The sequence below is a fragment of the Engraulis encrasicolus genome, chromosome 19, assembly GCF_034702125.1.
Source record: "Engraulis encrasicolus isolate BLACKSEA-1 chromosome 19, IST_EnEncr_1.0, whole genome shotgun sequence".
NCBI lineage: Eukaryota > Metazoa > Chordata > Actinopteri > Clupeiformes > Engraulidae > Engraulis > Engraulis encrasicolus.
The window spans coordinates 9,268,837-9,288,642 of NC_085875.1; the positions used below are offsets into that span (position 1 = coordinate 9,268,837).

The 19,806-nt window shown below is 42.5% G+C and overlaps 1 long non-coding RNA gene across 1 annotated transcript; it reads left to right on the forward strand.

Moving 5' to 3' along the window:
• The first annotated feature begins 18,044 nt into the window (after positions 1 to 18,044).
• On the forward strand, positions 18,045 to 19,539 carry LOC134470011 (uncharacterized). The gene is made up of 3 exons (XR_010039114.1): positions 18,045 to 18,127; positions 18,494 to 18,627; positions 18,752 to 19,539. It is a non-coding gene; the product is annotated as an uncharacterized LOC134470011 (long non-coding RNA).
• The last annotated feature ends 267 nt before the right edge of the window (positions 19,540 to 19,806 follow it).

Sequence of the window (19,806 nt, forward strand, 5' to 3'; positions counted from 1 at the left end):
ATATAATAAGCGGGTTAACTTTCGGCGAGTCGGTCGCTTTGTGGAATAGCAGCACTTCAGAGAGAACAAGACCCCTCCGCTCCGCGTCGGGGTCTAAAGATTCTCTCTGTCGTGCTGCTATTCCACGGTAGCGACCTTCTCGCCGAACGTTAACCCTTACTTAAAAGCCCTATAGCCTGATTTAACATGGCGTCCCTGTCCCTGGTATGCGCAGCCATTTCGAAGTCCGTTCGTCAGTCCGTTAAATGTGCGAGCAACCCACGTTCAGGCAAAGAAAGTGGGTTGGGCTGGTTTTCCGGTTGTTGTTTTTTCACTTCCTGTCTTGAGTGGACGCTAATATTTTTATTTCTGAAACTGTATCACCATTCATTTTATTATTTATATATATATATATTTTACATAATAGAAGGGTAACGTTCAGAATGGTCAGAATATTCAATGTTTTCTTTACTCGGTCTGCATTTGCATAATGAGCTGGCACCTGGGCGGAGCTCGGCCCTTAATTTACATGTTAGCTCGCACACACAACACTTTTTGTGTGACACACTACAACTTACATACACACACACACACACCACTTTCTCAGAGACACACAACACTAACGTCGTCGCACACATACCATTTCCCTGTCATAAACACCATCTGAAATCTCGATTTTGAATGGTAGTGATGTGTAAGAAAAAAGTGGTATGTGCGTGAGGGAAAAGTCAAGCATGTGCGTAGTAACACTGGTATGTGTGCGAGCTTTAAGGGTGTATGTGCATAGAAAAGTGGGATATGTGCGAAGTAAAGTCTAATTATGTGTGAGCGTTTGGCGTGCATGTGCAAATAAAAGTATTGTGCGTATGAGTGTAATGTGTGTATGTGTGAGAGGCAAAAGTGGTGTGTGTGCGAGGTCAAAGTAGTTTGTGTGTGAGATTTTTGTTACTGCGTGCATGAAAATGTGGCGTATGCACAACGTTTTCCTGTTCGAGTGCAAGCAAATAACAGTGTACGTGCAAACCTTTCGGGTGCATGTGCGAGGAAAAGTAATGTATGTGCAAGCTTTTAGCGGTGATGTGCGAGGAAAAGTAAGGTACGTGCAAGCTTTTAGCGGTGATGTGTATGCAATTCCTGACATATTGGCTAGGCGGCGCCTCATACGGGACTCTTTTAGATTTCTGTTAGTTAATAAATATTATTTTAAAACTCAATATTTGTGTCTTGGCGTAGGCCTATTTGTGGTGTACAGTACTCTCCAGGGTATTTGGTAACAAGGAGAGGTGTCGCTGGAAAAATGCGCACTTTCTCACCTGCGACACATAACCCGACAGTTGGTTACACTTAATTTGAGCACGAAAACAGCAATATCAGTCGCTTGCTAATTTTTGCCAATGTGACAACATTAAATTCATTAGGGAAGTGTAGGTTAGGTTATCGCCCCAGCTGTTGGCGATGTGTGATAAATAGCCAACGCTTACACGCTCAAACGAAGCGCTGTTAGGTTACTGCGGTGAGGTGTAGCCTATTGCACTCTCAGTAATTTTTACCAAACGAAAAAAGTATCCACAGCCAGACAACAAGTCTGAAGTTGCAATATTAGACGTTTCAAATCTTGCCATGCGATAATCGGTATGGCTTCTGGCTACACTCAATTTGCATTTTGTCAGAGCTTGCACATTAATGCAATTCATCCGATCATCATTTTTTTATTTTTTTTTTAAAGAAAATTCATTACATTATTTAGGCTATTCTTTTTATGACTCTTCCTACTTCCTGGAGGTGTTCTCACACAATTTATAGGCATGTTGTTAGGCTATCCGCTGAATCGGTGCGTGCTGGTGAATATGTAAGGGATAATGTATTGTCCACACGTGACTATAGGAAAATATTTTCCCGACGAGGCGAATAACACCCCCGACGCCGAAGGCGGAGGGGTGTTATTATGCTTCGAAGGGAAATATTTTCCGATAGTCACGTGTGGACAATACATTATCCCGCTTATTATACGGCTTTTACCAACATTAGAAAGCATAAATAGTTAACCAGTAGTTTAAAATAACATGTTTATTGCCATTTTATAGCGTGCGCAAAGAAAGATAGTTCGTGGAACGCTCATAATTTAAAAAGGTTACCAAGCAACAGAGTTTGGCTACTTTCTAACTTGTTACAGCCACCTTGCGCTTCAAACTGTTTGCAGGCTGCCTCGTTCACTGCGCGATATCTAGCCTACTAAACTCGGGTTCATAACAGGAATATTTCTATCTAATCGGCGACAGTATTCCAGGGAAAAAAAACATAGCAACCCAAGCACTGCTGTGCGCCCTGACCATCATTATCGATCCTGCTACATGCAGAGCACTGTGCGCCACATGAGGGGAATTGGAAACTGTCAACGAACTCCTCACTTATATTAATATGCCGTCAGCATCGTAAAATATTCCATATGGTAATAAACATTTTGGACGTCCAAGCTCACAGGGAGCGCTGCAATAGGTAAGCTGTAGGCCAGACAGAGAGAGAGAGAGAGAGAGAGAGAGAGAGAAAGAGAGAGAGAGAGAGAGAGAGAGAGAGAGAGAGTACCACGTGGTAAAGCGTATAGCGAGCGCTCCCAAGTGCCACCCGGCGGTTGTTTGGGTACACTGCAGCTAGGCCCGGTACGTACCGAGGTGGATGACGTGGCATTACCTCGGTAAAGGGTGTGCATTGTAGGGGGACCGACTGTATATAAACCCTGGCCAACGATTTTAACTGTATTAAGCCCCAAAATAGTGGCATACCCCTTTAATCCCCGGCTGAGGAAAGTGACAACTGAAGACAGAAGGGAGGGCTTACACTAGGAGAAGCCAATTGTTTGAACACTGCTATATTTAAACTTTACTCAGTACTGTTTTGTTGGTTTCTAAGAAATTAGATCCACAAGGTAATTGTCTGGCTGCTATATTTAAACTTCCATTTCATGGTTCCACAAGCGAGATCTCCCGGGCTGTTGCACACTCTTGCAGCAGAAAAGGTCAACTGTTTGCGGCTTTAATGTGGGATGCTGTGTTCTGCGATCTCCGCTTCCCCTTTCAGCTTCAAAGTCTTCCTTGTGTTCATCTTCGTGACACACACAGACTACTTTGTATTAATGCTTTGTGCGAGGGCTGTGGTCTGTAAGCTCTTGCAGTTTACCGGAAACAGTTACCATTGACAATCATAAGCATTGCGGTTCTGTGTTGCATAGGGGATAAAAGGATTGCATAATGCCCCAGCAATGTTGCTATTTATATAACCTCACAGAGACCTTCCTCAAACTTCGCACAACATTTTCAGCCCAAAAGCATGAAAGCAACTCTACAGTAAGCAGCTTTTCCAAATTTGAAATACGTAATGTATCCAAAGTCGTTTCTATCAACTCTTCTTTATAAGCCACAACTAGGCTACATGCGTGCATTTGTCACAGACCAGTGACGACATTGTATGGAAGGCCCCATCAAACTCTTTAAACATGACATCTTTATCAAAATTGGAAAATCTTTGTCAACACAATCTTGTCTCCAAAATCCTCCATCATTAAAAGCAAAAACCAGATGTTGGTGTACACATCACTATATATTTATTTTATTTAGATCTTGTAAAATCTTTGGATTAACACACTATAACTAAGTATGTGGTGGAAATGACAGCCAATGGGTGAGTGGTTAGTGGTGCATTGGCGTACAAAATTAATGCCTGTTCATTTCCGGTAATTTTACTTTATTTTTTAAAAGAGCAGTGAATAATCTAGTCAGTGGAATGACTGTAGGGAGTTACGGACAGGAAAGTGGGAGAGTGGGAGGTGGGCTATCATTGATGTGGTTTGAAAGGAGGTCAGTCTGGTTGGCAGAGAAAGAGGCTTATAGAGAACAAGAGGCTTACCTTGAGCTGAGCAGCTCTTTAGCCGGCCCTGGAGACCACCGGACACTAATGAGAAAAATAAAGGTGGTCCAGCAAGAGAGGAGACGAAGAGGAGTAGAGGATGAGGCGGGTGGAGCCGATTGGTTAGACTGAAGGTGAGAAATAGTTTTTTTTTATTGTGGAAAAAGGTCAAATGGCTGTGTGCTCACCATTCGTCAATAGTGTCAAAGCTAGGGGCAATATTTTTTTCACAGTGTAACAATTGCTGTGACTGTTCATAGCATGACTTTGCACATTTTGTCTCCCATTTCACATTGTACCCCAATCAACCCCAGCCGAATATGTGTCACAGATATTAAGTAGGTTTAAATCACTTTACTTATTCCAATTAAGATTCATTAGGTTCAAATATTTGTTGTTAACATCCTTGCCAAGGTTTAATACAATATTTTTGTATTCACACCTTAACAACATGAAATCCAATACATCACTGATGATGTTACTGCTGAGGAAGATTTAAAGATGGTCATTAGCATGCATTGTGTAATGCACGACAGAATCAAAAGGAGACATATCTGTTCGGCCTTCGATTAATGTTCACCATTTTCATACACAGACCTTCATTTAACATCCATATTTCTTTCCCCGGAATGGTTGGTAATGGCATGTTAAATAATTGCCTTGTGAAATAAGCACATGAAATAGCATTTGGCAATTACAATGTCAAAATGTTAACTTCACGTGGAACTACTACATTGCAGATTGTTCCATCATTATCATCAAAGCATTGATACCGTATGATGATATTGGTCACTCAACATTCACTCAACCAAAGCTAAGTATAGCTTTGGGTTTTTCGACTTCAAATAATCTTTATTAAATAAGGATAAAAGGCATTACTGAATCCCCTGCTTGCCTCTGCATCCATATCCACTCTGGCCAGCTTCAGCAGTGAGGATGCTGTCGTATAGTCTAGACACATTTTTCATATTTGTGAATGTTAGAAGCATTTTTTAGTAAAAGTTGGGAACCTATGTACTTAACATAATTTAAGTGTGCTGAATTCAACTAGACTGGTTCCCAAGCTGGATTTTGAGGTTTTGACAGTTAAATTTGAAAAACAAAATGGCTGCCAAAATACGCTATTTTTGACAGAGCATTTTTACCAAGTATTGCTGTACTTGGAAATAAATGCTCTTTTCTAACATTTTGTGTCCCATTAATGTTTCTTGATGAATGTATCTACTATAGAGGATTTTAAAAAGTATAAAATAGCTTCTAGAATGCTAATAATGCTTTAAATAGCATTATTATTTTTTAAATATTTAGCTTTTCTAATAAGATATTTGTAGCCTATGTGTTTATATGGTTAAGCTAAAATTGATGTAAGTATTTTAGAAATACTTTGCATAATGTGCAGTATTTAGTGTTTCCAAAAAATCACTGAAAGTTGCTATCGGCTCTCTGAAAACTGTCCAGAAATCGCTAGATGACACCATGATGTTACATATAACGTAAATTTTGAAAAATGTTCAGACATGTTTTACATATTCTATCAGATACTATTGCATACATTCCAGATAGTCTATACATGCTACTCAGGCTGGTTGTTAGTGGCCAGACATCTCTTGAAGATGATGGAATTGGTGGCAAGGAAAAACTTCCTAAAAGAAGAGTTCTGAATGAGGCGAAAGTCCTTGTTTATTGTGTCAGTGATGGCAAAAAATGGACTCCGAAACATGTCAGTCTTGCTTGTACTCTTCATCAAGCTATTGGGTAAAAGACCTAATATGACTATTCAATCAGGCAGGTCATTGTCTGAGTTACGACCAGGTCCTCCAAGTCCAGATCCTCCTTAGCTGAGAGCACTCTAAAACACTGAACCAAGAGAGTGGTGCCATTATTCCAACAAACATTGTGGCAGATAAATTCATCCACTACACATGTGATAACATTGATATCCTGGATGAAACACTTGATGGGAAGAATACTTCCCATGCAACACAAATGGCAGCATGGCAGAGGCCAACCAATTGATTATTCTGTTATAGAGGTGTCTACTAGACATACATTAAATGTGCCAAATGCCCTGATGGAGCTACATCCTCTCTGGGTTACTCATAGGACATTCAAGCCAACTTTTTCAGCACCCATTGCTTAATCATGCTTTGGAAAATCTGGAGAGGAGCATAAGTATGCTAGACAAGCAAAGGCTATGGATCTAGCTTTCTTCTTGCACTGTCAAAACTTAGACATGAAGACTTCTTGGTCAGTGTTCAATCAGTCACTGTCATCAAAGGAACAACAGACTGCTGCGGGGTATTTGCCAATAGTCCTCGCTACTGCACACATTTTGATACTTTGAATACAAATGCATTGTCATATCTTAACATTTTGGACAGGAACAGTTATCATAGTTGACCAAGCATTGTACTGCAGACTTGAAGATTTAAAGTGGGCAATTTCAGAATAGAACAACAGATGAATACCTCGCCTAGGAGGACTTCACTTGTCAATCAACTTCCTTAAGGCCATAGGAGAACATATGAATGGATCTGGACTGACCAATGTATGGATGGTGGATTGCTTGGATAAGGCCCTGTTGAACTTGTTCTGGCAGGAAAGGCATCCAACAAAGCCATGGCACACAAGTTGACTCTGCAATCCCTTTAGGGTCTTCTCATGCCAAGTCCTCTCTACCTGTCTTGCTAGGATGGCTAATGGTGATGATCCTCAGACAATTAGTGAACTGATTTCTTTCCAGTATCAGGAAAAGGACAGAAATCTTCTGCATGATATTGCGGAGAGTCAATCTGATGATGTGAACTGGTGGCAGTATATGGATATGGTTACTGTTCTGCTGCAATACACAAGAGAACAACGTGAAGCTACCTGGGATCTGAATTTTCACTCTTTCAGCCTAATGTTGCCCTTCTTTAATTAATTATGCACAATGGGGCCCAGTGTATCTACTTGATGAGTCAGCTTCCAGAACCATTTTGTCTGAATTCCAAAAAGGCCACTTTGTGGTCAAGAGATTGGCTCACAAGTTTAGCCAGATTCTGATCAGGCTATGAAGTGGGTAAATGTCACAGGCAATAAAAGAGCATCATTGTGATCACCGAGACAGTCTCAGCTTTGTGTAGGTGGACACTCTCTTTTAACCTGAGATCACACATTGCAGATCAAACATATGAAATGTACAGTGTCCTCCCCATGGCAGCAAGAAACTTCACAATGACGGAATCTACTCACGGCAGATTAGAAACAATACGGAGTAAAAGCTTACAAACATTTGTGCGTACCCGGTTCCTTGGACTCAAGTCTCCTGACTGAGGTCACGAGTACCCTGAAGGACACGAGTTACGAGAGCTTGACTAGTTCTAGCCTGCTCTGTCCCTTTGTTCTCTTGACTACGGTCGACTGCTGGCAAAGAATTTCAGTGGAGTCAGACTCTGACTCCCCCCAGGCAAAGTGCTTCGATCTCCCGCCTAAGGTGGACGACTCTTTATCCCAACTCCCTGCCACCACAGAGAATCTCATACAGAACTGACCACCACCCTAGTGGCTGATGTGGCTTCCCCAGCTCGAGCAGCTGCCTTGGAGCCCCTTGGGTATCACCGCAGGCCACTGCGCTTGGCACGAAAGCGCACCCTGTCACCAGGCATGGCGCACTCCAAAAGTCCTGCATAATGCACCACGAGCGCCTTCGCCTGACGCCTCCCTTTTTCCCCTCCTGCAAGGAAGCGAGATTTCTCAAGGGTTTGTCCTCCCTTAGCCCACGGGGCTCAGGGGCCTCAGCTGAGAGCATAGGGGCTTCAGCTACTTTCCCCTCTCCTGCAGGTTCGAGTCTGGCAACAGACCAGGAGGAGGACATACCCCAGCCCAGGGGCCACCTGCCCCTATGGGTCTGGCAAGGGAACATTTGAACCTAACCGCTTTTCTGGATAACGTTATCAGGACAATTTAAGGGGCCAGGGCCCAATCTACTTTGACACTGTATAACCTGAAGTGGTCTGTCTTCCAACACTAGTGTGACCAACGCGAATGGTGGTGAACCGATGGTGTTGTCCTTCCTACAAGACTTATTGGGGGGAAACAAGGCTTTACCATTTAAGTGTACTTTGCAGCGATTTCATCGCGCCATGTAGGATTCGGTTCCAACACTCTGAGTGCCCATTCACTAGATACTTACACCCCGTGCTTCATCAGACGATACCCTCCTGGGATATCTCTCTAGTACTGGAGGCTATGTGTGGGGCCCCTTTCGAGCCCCTCCAAGAGGGGCCTCTCCAAACTGCTTTTGCACACCACCTTTCAGATCCGTGGAAGAGAGGTGACAACACAACTTGTGCCCTGTGCACGCTTTACGCATCTACATGAACAGGACTCACTCTTAGGAACACTGAGCAGCTGTTTGTGTGCTTCATCAAGCCCTCTACAGGGCTCACAGTTTTGAAATAGAGGTCTCCAAATGGTTGTTTCAAACCATTGCCCTGGCATATGAGTCCAAGGGTCACCAACCCCCGGCTCAGATTAGGGCTCACTTTACCAGTGCAGGTCTCTACATCTTGTCCTCTCTTCAAGGGTGCAGCAGTTTCAGAGGAGTCCAGAGCGGTTGGTTGGGCCAACCCCGCCACCTTTGTCAGGTTCTACCGGTCAGATGTGACCACGTTGCCACAGGAACATAGGGTTCTGGGCAGGATCACTGACTGTCTGTAGGGTGATAGGAACGCTATCCTTACAGGATGCTCTTGGAGTTCTGCATAGTTTGGACCAGCAATCGGGAGTGATTGTAACTCTCCCATAGATATGTGAACGATTCGACTGAAAGAGAGCATTAGGACATGAATATATCCCCGTTCTCTGAAGGAGATGAGAGAGCCATCTCTCAAGACAACCTTATTGCCGACAGCCGAAGAGATGTTTGGCATCAGAGTGGCTTATTTGCGCGCAACCATTCGGTTTTGACAAAGTGGACATCCTGCCCACACAGTTGATTGGACCTTTGGCGTGATTGCAAAGGTCTTCAGCTAATCGTACAGCTGAGAGTGCGCTCCCATAGAGATGGCTCACTCATCTCCTTCAAAGAACAGGGGACATATTCATGTCCCAATATTTAGTCTTTTAGATAATACTATCTTCTTTGCCTTTCTTTTTCTTTCCAAATCTTCTTGAATGACAATTTTGTATGATAATGTGCTTCATGGAGGCTATTGCTATTGAATGCCAGTTTACGAGAATATCTTATTATTAGAACGGCATAATTATAGTATTTTTTATCTTTTGGCCATGACAATTTGCCTTTGTGTAAGTGTAGGAATGCATGATAAATGCAAATATGTGAGCATTGCACATTTATTTCCATGGAGAAGTGGTACTTTCTACGTATTCTGCCCAAAATCAAGAATTTCGGCGGCCATTTTGTTTTTTGCCCATTTCATGGTCAAAAACTCAAAATTCAGCTTGGGAACCAGGCTAGCTGAATTCAGGGTACTCTAATTGTCTTAGAAAACTAGGTTCCCAACTTTTACTAAAAAATGCTTCTAACACCCTTATAAAGGGCCTTTTTCTGGAAATGCTTCTAGTCTAGTAAACATTTTCCATGAGTGAGAAGTCTATGTCCAACGTGTACGTAGAGTGGTAAAAGATGGATATTATGCTATTTCTGTTGGCTTAAGAAATGTAAGCCTATGGTGTTAAATTCTGCTAGGAAGACGAGACGGTACCTCACTCTCATCCCTGCTCTTAATTATCCAATCACAGCTCCCGGTCGGGGAATCCCGCCACGTCACTCGCTCACTTCTCCTTTCAGCCAATAGAATGTCTATGCGTTTGTTTTTAAACTCTCTGTCTATTTCTACTCTTTGTTTCTCAGAGTAAGCCGATGCCGACGCTCCACCTCCATCCCCTTCAACCTCCATCTACCGACGTCCTGGTTCCCTGGTCCGCTCCCGCCCCCTTCAGACTTATCCTCATGAGCCACCGTCACCAGTTGGTCCCTGTCCTGTAATGGGGGTAGGCTTCGCCCCCTGCCTCATCCCTTGGCAGGATATCACCCCTTTACAAATTTTACTCTGCAGGTCAAGGACCTGCACCAAAGAGAAATGTTGCCTCACTGTTCATTAATAAATACCTTTCATTTCATTTGGTCTATCGAGTCTTTTGTGGTAGAACTACTAATTCTACCATGAAAGACTCGATAGACCAAAAGAAGTTTAAGATATTTATTGAAACACTGAAGTATGCAGTAGTAATTGTCTTTGGCGTAGAATAATTCAGATGAAGAGGGCGCATATCCTGCCGATGGATAAGGCAGGGGGGCGAGAGCCAACCCCCCCCCTTCACAGGACGGGGACCAACTGGTGACGGTGGCTGGAGGTGGTGGCATTCACAGCAGATTAACGAGAGGACCATCAACCTGGGACCGTGAAGATTAGGGCAGGTGCTCTCACCATCCTCGTGGTGACAAGGCTGAAGGGAAGATGCCGAACTGCGTCGAAAGCTGGGACACCTTGCAGATCCTCCTCATGGGACGAGGACGGGCCAGCAATGGAGGCTGGAGGGGAGGTGGTGGGAGCGTCGACACCAGCGTACTCTAGTCAGCAGAAGAGCAGAGATAGACAGAGGGTTTATAAATGAGTGGGCAGGCTTCCTATTGGCTCTAGGCAAATGAATGAGAATGCAAAGGGAGAGGGTGTGCCTAAGAACAAGAACAGTGTTCGGTTGGTTAATGCAAGGGAATAATTGAGCTGAATACGTCTCATCTTCCTGGCAGAACTTAACGCCTTACAGCTTACATTTCTCTGAGGATGGCTCCTGCATGCTTTTCCCCATAACTTTCTTAGAGTTACTAACACAACCTATTGGAATTTGCAATAGCACAGATTTGCAGTCACTAGCACAGCATCATGCATCATTTATTATATGTAATGCATAGCATATTGATAACACATTCATTCTGAGGAGACAAGTTGTGGCAGGTTTCTTAACAAGTTCTTTCGACTACTTCCATAGACAGACAACAATTTCCACAGTTAGGGTGGTCTTCCATATTGAATAACTCCGAAGATAGCGCTCCTCTGCAGCTGAGTTTCACAGTGTAGGCCGCTCCCCATTCAACAATAAGTGCTTCTGACAAAGGTGAATTTCTTACTGACCACCGAGAAGCAAGAGACTTGTCATGCCGAACACCTTAGTCAAGGAGATGCCCAGTGCTGTCGACAGGGTCATGGCTGGAGAAGTCATGGAGATCTTTAAGAATATTAGCCAAAGCTTGCGCTGGTTAGGGAGACGGCTCTGAGACCAGAATAACAACCGCACAAAAAAGCCCTCTTGCGAGGACCTGCAAAGAGTTTAAAAGGAAAGGTAGCTTTTGCTTTTGACTTTGTTGTGATAGATTTTTGATGAGTGCCACACACTAAACTTGACAGCTTCAACTTGGAAAAAAAATGTTCGGTAGGTTTTACTGAAACAGAGTGTAGTTAAAATACAAGTATGTGGTAAGTGTGGAATTTGACATGTGATACGTCAAAAATGTAACTACAAATTCTTATAAACATGAACTTAAATATGGCGCTGTATTTTGTTTTTACCAGTAAGGTACCTATAAGGAAAGCACAGAAAACTAAAGTGTTCAATGCCTTCCCTATACCCTGCCACCTGTTTCAGGGATCACTGCACATGGAATCCGATACATCTTTTCCAAGGCAATTCTGGATAACAGTGAAATTGGGCATGTGTAGGATAAATGCCCAACTCCCGCGATGCTGCCTGCAACATCAATGGGGAGTGCCACAGGGGGCTAAGCGTTTCCTCTGTCAAGACTAAGCGTTTCCTCAACCACAGTGCTACGCTATTTCACGCTTATCCACCAGCCCCTCACCTAGGAGATATACGTTTCTCCTCTTCATCTTCCTCCTTCTTCTCTTCATCATTGTTTCACGCATTCTCTCTTTCTATCTCTGTCTTTTCCTCCCCATGGAGTCCTCACAGAAAGTCACACAAACGCATATATGGTTACATACATTATGTCATTTTGTACTTGCACACGCACGCACGCACACACACACACACACACACACAAACACAAACACAAACACACATACACACACACTCACAGACACATTTACACGCACATTGTTCAAGGTTACATAAAAACTAGCCTGATTATCATCGACTTTCAAATCTCTTCGAGACTTGGTCTGACCAAGAGCAAAACAATATGGTTGACCCACCTCCTTTAGTTTGCTAATGGTTATTTGCTCCCTGGCAAAGTGGGAGGAGTTCCCGTTTTTTCGGGAGCTCAGAATCGTGTTAGTATTGTTCTTGGCCTGACTAGAGGCAATGCTGAAGGTGTGGCGTCACTAGGAGGACTCAGCATGGCTACATAAAAACATTGATAGTCATGGATACACCTCATTTTTACGTGCCGTGATTAAATTAATGCATTATCTTCACATTGTTGCACAATCGCAAGTGTGTGTATGTGTGTATGCCTGCACAGCATGTACATGTAGGAGAGTGAATGTGTGCATGCAGGTGTGTGTGTGTGTGTGTGTGTGTGTGTGTGTGTGTGTGTGTGTGTGTGTGTGTGTGTGTGTGTGTGTGATAGCGAGAGAGAGAGAGAGAGAGAGAGAGAGAGAGATGCCATTAATATCAGCCATGTTACTGCACATACAATGCATGCCCATCTTGCTCCTTGCTCGTTGGTTGCCTAGGCGACAGCCCTCTCCCTTTTCTCTTCTCTCCTCTCCCTCTTTTTTTCTCATTTTTTCCCCTTAGAAAGTCAATTCACCCTTCTTGGCTGCCAGTGGGGTGCAAAGTCACATGAACCGTAACAAAGAGCTGCTCAAAGTCACATACAGTAATGGAGGCATTTTGAAAAAAAAATCATGAATCATGAGTGAATCATGCAGGGGCATTTTGAAAAATATATTTCGTATCGATGTTTGTGTACTTGAAGAGAAAAGTGGAGTGGACGATGGATTCCCTTTAAAGTATCTCGCCCAGCATTGAACAGTTAGCAAGATGATGGCAAAGGATAATTGTATTGACTACCTTTTACTTCTAGAATCCTGTAGATACACTACAGGCGGTGTGAATTTTACAGTAAAGTACGTACATCACTTCTGAGATTGATTTTGTTAGGGAACAGGGCGCTGATTGACATTAAAAGAAAGGTATTTGAAGCAATACTTGGCAGTTCTGGAGGTACCTGTTGAGATGACTATAAAATGAATCTACACTTATTTTTCTTTTTTTGAGAAGCCTTTTCAACTCCCAACCATAAACTTAAGAGGCATTTTCTGGTGCTTTGCTGACACAAAATCCCAGAAATCGAATGTTCTTATATTGGATGGGACTCTTATATTGAACATGTATTGAACTCACTTGTTTTCTCCATTATGATTTTCTGAAATACAAAAACTGAAAAGAAGACTGTTCTTATTTCCTGCAAATATAAACTGATTTTCCTTTGGCTCACAATGGATTCATTCACCCTTAGGCTACTAAAAAAAACAAATGCTATTTACAAGAGAGAACAAGTAATGCATACTGGTCCGGTATATATACGTCCGGTATATGTACAGAAATACTGCATGTGTAAGCTACAGTACCATGGTCAAAGTTTTCGGCAACATAATTGTGCTATCCTGTTAAATATTTTGCCAAAAAAGATTGTAAATTGCTCAGCAACATTAATCCTGCAGCACACTGCCCATGTAGTAGCCGCCGCACTAAAATAGGTGCCCCTGTAAAAATTGTACTTCATCATTACAGAAAAAAACTTAGATAATAATAGAACTTTGAATTAACTTCAGAATTGGGGTAAGACCTACCACAGCATGATCTATGACTCAGCAAGTGGCATAGCACCCAATCTAATGCTCCTGATTCAGGAGTTAATTAGACACACTGGTACAACATATTAGAACATTCTCTCTTTGCCGCTCTCCAGTCAGCTCATTTAAATTCATCTCTAAAATAAAATGGCACCAGGGATTTGTATTATGAAGCTACACATGATAGAGCCTTGACTGTAGCTCCATGACAGCTAGTAAGTGCAGGGCCTCTTTGGGGTATTTGCGGAAAAAGGAGGCGCCTCTATGGCCCCTTATCGTTGCACTTTTCGGTTATTGAATTTACGGAGGTTTTGCTCCACTCACAAAGTTGTCATTGTTGACGTTTGAAAACAAGTACATCATTACCAGGAGCTCATCTTTTAGCTGCGGCCCCAGACAGTTGCTTAGTTTGCTTGCCTTGTTGTGAAAAGCCTGCATGTGTGCATGTGTGGATATAGAGGCTTTTTACCAGGCTGTTCAACAAGAAACACTAATTTAGTCAGATGAATTAGTTGAAACAACAATGATTTTAGAATTTTTTTTCACATATAAATGCCCTTCAGAACAACATGTATTTTATCCAAGTGAATATCATTTGCTTAAAGCCTTGTTCACACACGTCACTGCTAGTTACTCGCTCAGCGAGTTAAGTCAATAGAATGTGTCCCGGCAAGATGAGTAGGCGCGTTGGCTAGGAGTGTACAAGCGATGCGATGTGGGCCGATTCCGAGTTGAAAATATTTTAACTTTGAGCGAGGCGAGTAAGCGAGTAACCAATTGGAATGCAGAGTTCGGTTCTTCTCGCGTTTGCATTGGCAGTTAAACGCGCGAGAATGTTTAGCAATGAAACAGTGGTGAGCCATGGAGAGATTTGTCGCCACAATGTATATTTCTCCATGGGGTATTAGCAGAGACGGACTAAATGCAGAACAGAGAATCTTTGGTATTAGGTAAAGAGCTTGCATGTACAGACAGACTGCAATGTTTCCAACAACAGTTTGGGTTATTAGACTGCAGTTGTTCAGGATCCTCACAAGTGCTTCTCAGTGCAGATATGCTATGACGACTGTGACGACCACAAAAGTGTCACATTTTGTGTTTATGAAAACAAGAAGATAATTGTCTTTTATTTTGAATACAATTTATTGTAATCCATTTTGAAAAAGGTACCCCAAAGAGTTTGCATTTCTTAATGCAGTGGTTTATTTTCATATTCAAATGTGTATCTTGTAATGTTTGCTCCATGCCAGCAGGGGGCGAGGGCGGTTTCCGTTTTTAGTGACTTGCATTGCGTTTTCCCTTCATTACTGCAAGTGCCTGAAACTGAACAGCCGTGTCCTCATCTCTCTCCTGTTTCTCAGGTTCGTAAATGTACAAATATGCTTTGAAATTTGGGATTAGCCCTGCTGAAATGTAGTTGGGATGTTTGTCAACTGTTTTAGTGAAGTAATTTTCGAAAGAGACTTCTTGTGATTTTGTTTTAAGTAAGTTTGCAACGAAGGCAAAGTCTAGCCGTTTGTGATCACGCACGACATGCATGGTAGTAGAAACCAATTCAGTTTAATGCACGCGCCTTCCCCACGTGAACGTACGCCTCAGTAATGTTTTAGAAACTTACAATCTTGATGTGTATCGTTTATTTTGCCGCCTGTAAGGTCCCAACCATTGTGTTTTTGCTATGAATGTTCATGAAGGAAAAAAGGTGACTGTTTAAAAACGAGTTTTGTTTACATTAAGCACTTAAGGTTTATGAGGGTAAAATGCAGTACTGTTGTGATTTGAAACGAAGTGAAATACTTTGATAAAAAGTTTAAAAGTAACTTTAACATTATGCTGGTTAAAATGCCATGGTCTATGTAATTCATTTTTGATAAATAGGTTAAAACACTATGCTGAAGAGTAAGTGAACATGTATTTTGGTAAAAGATGTTATTTTGCTATGGACTTTGCACTGAAGAATATTGTGATTTTGTGATGACATGGACACTGAAATTCATTGAGAATGCTCAAAGGACATTGAATACTGAATATGTTGAACATAAAAAACAGAACTTAAAGGTGGGATAGGAGATGTTTTTCTGGCACATATTTTACCATATCATCTGAAAAACTCCTCATGACGCCATAGCACCCATTGAAATAGAGTGTTTGGAAAAAAAACGAAATCTTTTGGTCCAGTCTAGAGGGCGTAGTCAGAAGAAAACGGCAACCAATAGAAGTAATACTCATCATCACTTCTATTGGTTTCTGACACGTCCATCAACCGCCAGCACTCACCCCTCCTCCCTGCGCGTTCACCGACTCGTGAACTTGACCGACCCCGCCCCCATCATTCATGCACACGCGACAAGGCTCATCATCACTCAGCTAGTAGCAAGGTAACGAGAGTTAGCAGCAGGCTGAGCTACTTGAAAACTTTGGTGGCTTTTGCAGAGCTACAGGAAGAACTTTGGCTTTTGGGACACTGGACTAACCATGTCAGGATAACATACTCCCTTGGATATCGGACTCGCAAGACCAGACTCCAACACGGGCTGAAAATTTGAAATGGGACCTGACACTCTTGGACACAGATGTCGGCTACGGCAGCGGCTTCAAATACGCTTTGGTGACCATATTTCTAATCGAGAGGTGAGATAATATATTTGTCTGAATAATATTTTGTGAATTGGTTTAGGACACAGTGGTGTCTTTTTTTAAGCAAGTATCCATTGAGAGGGGTCAGAGGATTAGCTCAAGCTCCAATATATCTTGCTGCTACCTTGCTTAACATAGCTGCTACCTCAATCGCTTTGTTTTTTTGTGTGTTTCCCCCTGTGGCATTTATTCTGTGCACATGAACACGTTTTCAGAATTGCTATGTGTAACTCAGACGGTTACTCTTGTGTGTTTTGCTACTAGTTGTGCGAACGAGCCAGACAAACCAGCTGGGAGGAGGACGGAAGCACCCCTTCTCCATCCGCGTTACTTGCTAAATACTGATTCACCCCGTAGTAAGTAACCTACCATGTTTACGCACACATTACTTTGACCAGCAAAGCCCATGTCTTTCTAGTGGTTTACAAAAATATATCGTTTGCATGTTTTGCTTTGGTACGTCTCTGTTGTATGACTCTGGTAATAGTAGCAAGCACAAGCACAACCTGTTCGCCGCTCCAGCATTGCAAAATAGATTGCCTTGGGTTTTCAAATGTTTACATGATTGTGGGTGTAATGTTGTTAACTCGCTGATGTCGTTTTTGAGAACACGGTAGTTTTGCATTTGATAAATACCACCTAATGACCATGACGGCTACACGGCAGATCTTTATTGTGATGGCTACACTGAATGATCACATGGAGATGCCGGCACATTATTTGTTTTACCCTGGTTATTGAAATGTTCTGCTTTGTCCATTCCAAGGTGTGGTGTTTTCCATAGCTGTTCCTTGCTCCTGTATCACAACATATCAAGGCTGCCAAGTAAATGAAGAATGAATCACCGCACACTGGTAGTTTATTTTATTCATGTTTGTGGGTGTAATTTCGTCCAGTTGCAGATACTACTATCCTTTTTGGAATGATCTGCCTTTGAAAAACAATGGTTCTATCTGACAAAAGCGAACAGATCCTGTAGTTGTAATTGATACACTAAATCAGTGTTTCTCAACCTTTTTTTAGGCGAGGCACCCTTTCAATTCATGAAAAATTAAGGCACCCCAAACCAACTAGCCGTAATATAGCATCACATCCGATACCACACAAGCTTAGAATGTAACACATTTGGAGACACACAACCTAGTCGCACGACCTACGTTCAAAGTTGCAGCTGGGGTGACCAATATTTACTTTATTGTGCGTAAATGGCAGATCAAAGATTCCACTGACTAACATTAACTTATCAATTTTGACAAATATGTTTTATGTTATATAATTTATTTATCAGCCACGTTTCCGCGGCACCCCTGAGGGGGCCCTACGGCACCCCAGGGTGCCCCGGCACCCCTGTTGAGAAACACTGCACTAAATTATGATATTCCTATGTGTGCGCGCGCACGCGCCAAGTTTTCAATTCAACACACTGGGACACTTTTCAGTCTTTGAGGTTGCTGGAATCAACACAGACTACCTCCATGCACCTTATCAGAACACTTTGCATGTTTTTTGTATACTTGTCCCCTTTGTGTATTGCTGCTAATCTTTCTCTTTCTAGGTTCTGTTGGTTGCATGCAGATTGTGCCAGATGATCTGTCTATGGTCTAAGCATGGGCTCTGTGCTAATATGCAATTTGTGCTCTTTTTTCCCCTCAGGTCAACAGCAGACAGGGTCCTTCCACAACATTATGCCAGTAAAAGCCACAGCTTTTCTCCTCCAATCCAAGAAGCCTGGACTGCAGTCACCATCTCAACACACCAACCAAGAGAAAGGCGGATGGCTCAATTCAGTATGTAGTTCTGCAAATATTCTCAAAGGTCTTCACAGCCCCCCATGGTGCTGAATGCATTTACATTTATTTGTGTAAAGTAAAAACAATACTGATTACAGAACATAACTTGGGCCATGAATGAAATTTGAGGTAGCAGCCAGCCATCACCTGATGGTGAGAGATGGTCCTAAGATCAGAGAGAAGCAGGTTGAAATCCCATCCTTACCTCTCCCTACCTACACCTCCATCCACAGCTGAAGTGCACTTGAGCAAGGCACACAAGTCCACTTAGTTCCTAGGACTGTAGCCAACACCCTGTAAAACCCTGCTGTGTAATTTGATGTAATGAAGCCCTAATATAGTCTAACACATTGCTTGTTACAGATATGGAAAATTGCACAATAAAAGTTCCAGGACATGAAGGCTGCATACTGTGAACGTCAACCTTCAGGGCACCGTCCTGCGCAGAAGACTTTCTACCCTAAGAGGGATGGCTGACCGCGGACACTCACAACCAGGTGAGCCCAGATAAAGGAGTTATTTTTGGTGTCCCTGCCCCAACAACCCAGGTTACTTACATTTAAAATGTCACTGGAGCTACTGTCAGATATGTGATTTCTAATTCTGTTTATCTTTTTACAGCACAGACGCCTCCAACCTCAGACTAGGCCCTTCACAGTTGCTGCACTTACCCACCTTCCCAGAGTTTTTGTGTGGTAATGACAACTGTAAATATAGTATAAAGTAATGTATCTAGTGTCATGTGTAATACATTGTTTAAATTGTCCATACATTTCAATGACAGTAAATATTGGTGGACACAATTTGACTGTGGCTTTTTTTTAATTCATTCTCTGACTGAAAATGCATGGTTACATAATTTATATATTCCACAAGACCACAATCAGAAGATTATTTGACAGGTTGCATTTATTTTCTATGTATGAAAAAAACAACGGTAACAAGACAAACGTGGTTCCAAACCAAAAAGGTGAGATGTACAGATGAATGCTCCTACAGATAATGAAAAATAAAAAAACTCTGCACACTGCCGGTTTGTGTGTTTTATACCGTACTCTGTATAAACCTTTTATATTGCTCTAGTGGAGCAGGGTAACCCTGGCTAATCCTGGGTATTGTACTGTGTATTACAACGTCAGCCCTGTTCAAGTGCCCCATACTGTCTGTAGGCTGCATGCCTGAAGAGACCGTTTCTCTCACCTGGTCCTACATCAGCCCAAAGTCTTATCAAAACTGAGAACACCACAGCATTTCCTTTCAATGTTCATGGGCATCTCCTTACAGATTGCGCAGAGGCGCCAGGTTGGTTGTGCTACTGGGCTGTGGCTGAGGACCAGATGTCGTGTGCCAGGTCGAACATCAAACTGGGGTCACGGGTCAGGGCACGCTGCAGTAACCGATGGGATTGCTTCAAATTCAATGATTGAACCAAGGCCTGCAAAGCAATAAATACATTTTATGTAGTGCATTTTCTATTTGATGATGGGGACTAAATAACTCTATTGGCAATAAGACCAATTAGTCCATGGGCCGGAGCAGAAGTTGGTATCACCTGGGGTGGCAAAGTCTATCAATGTTTTTTGTAATCCTCCATGCCTGAGGGACATTATTTGGTATGATAGCCCTCTGGAAGTGGTAGCTTTCTTATATTTTTACTCACTTTTATAATGACACCC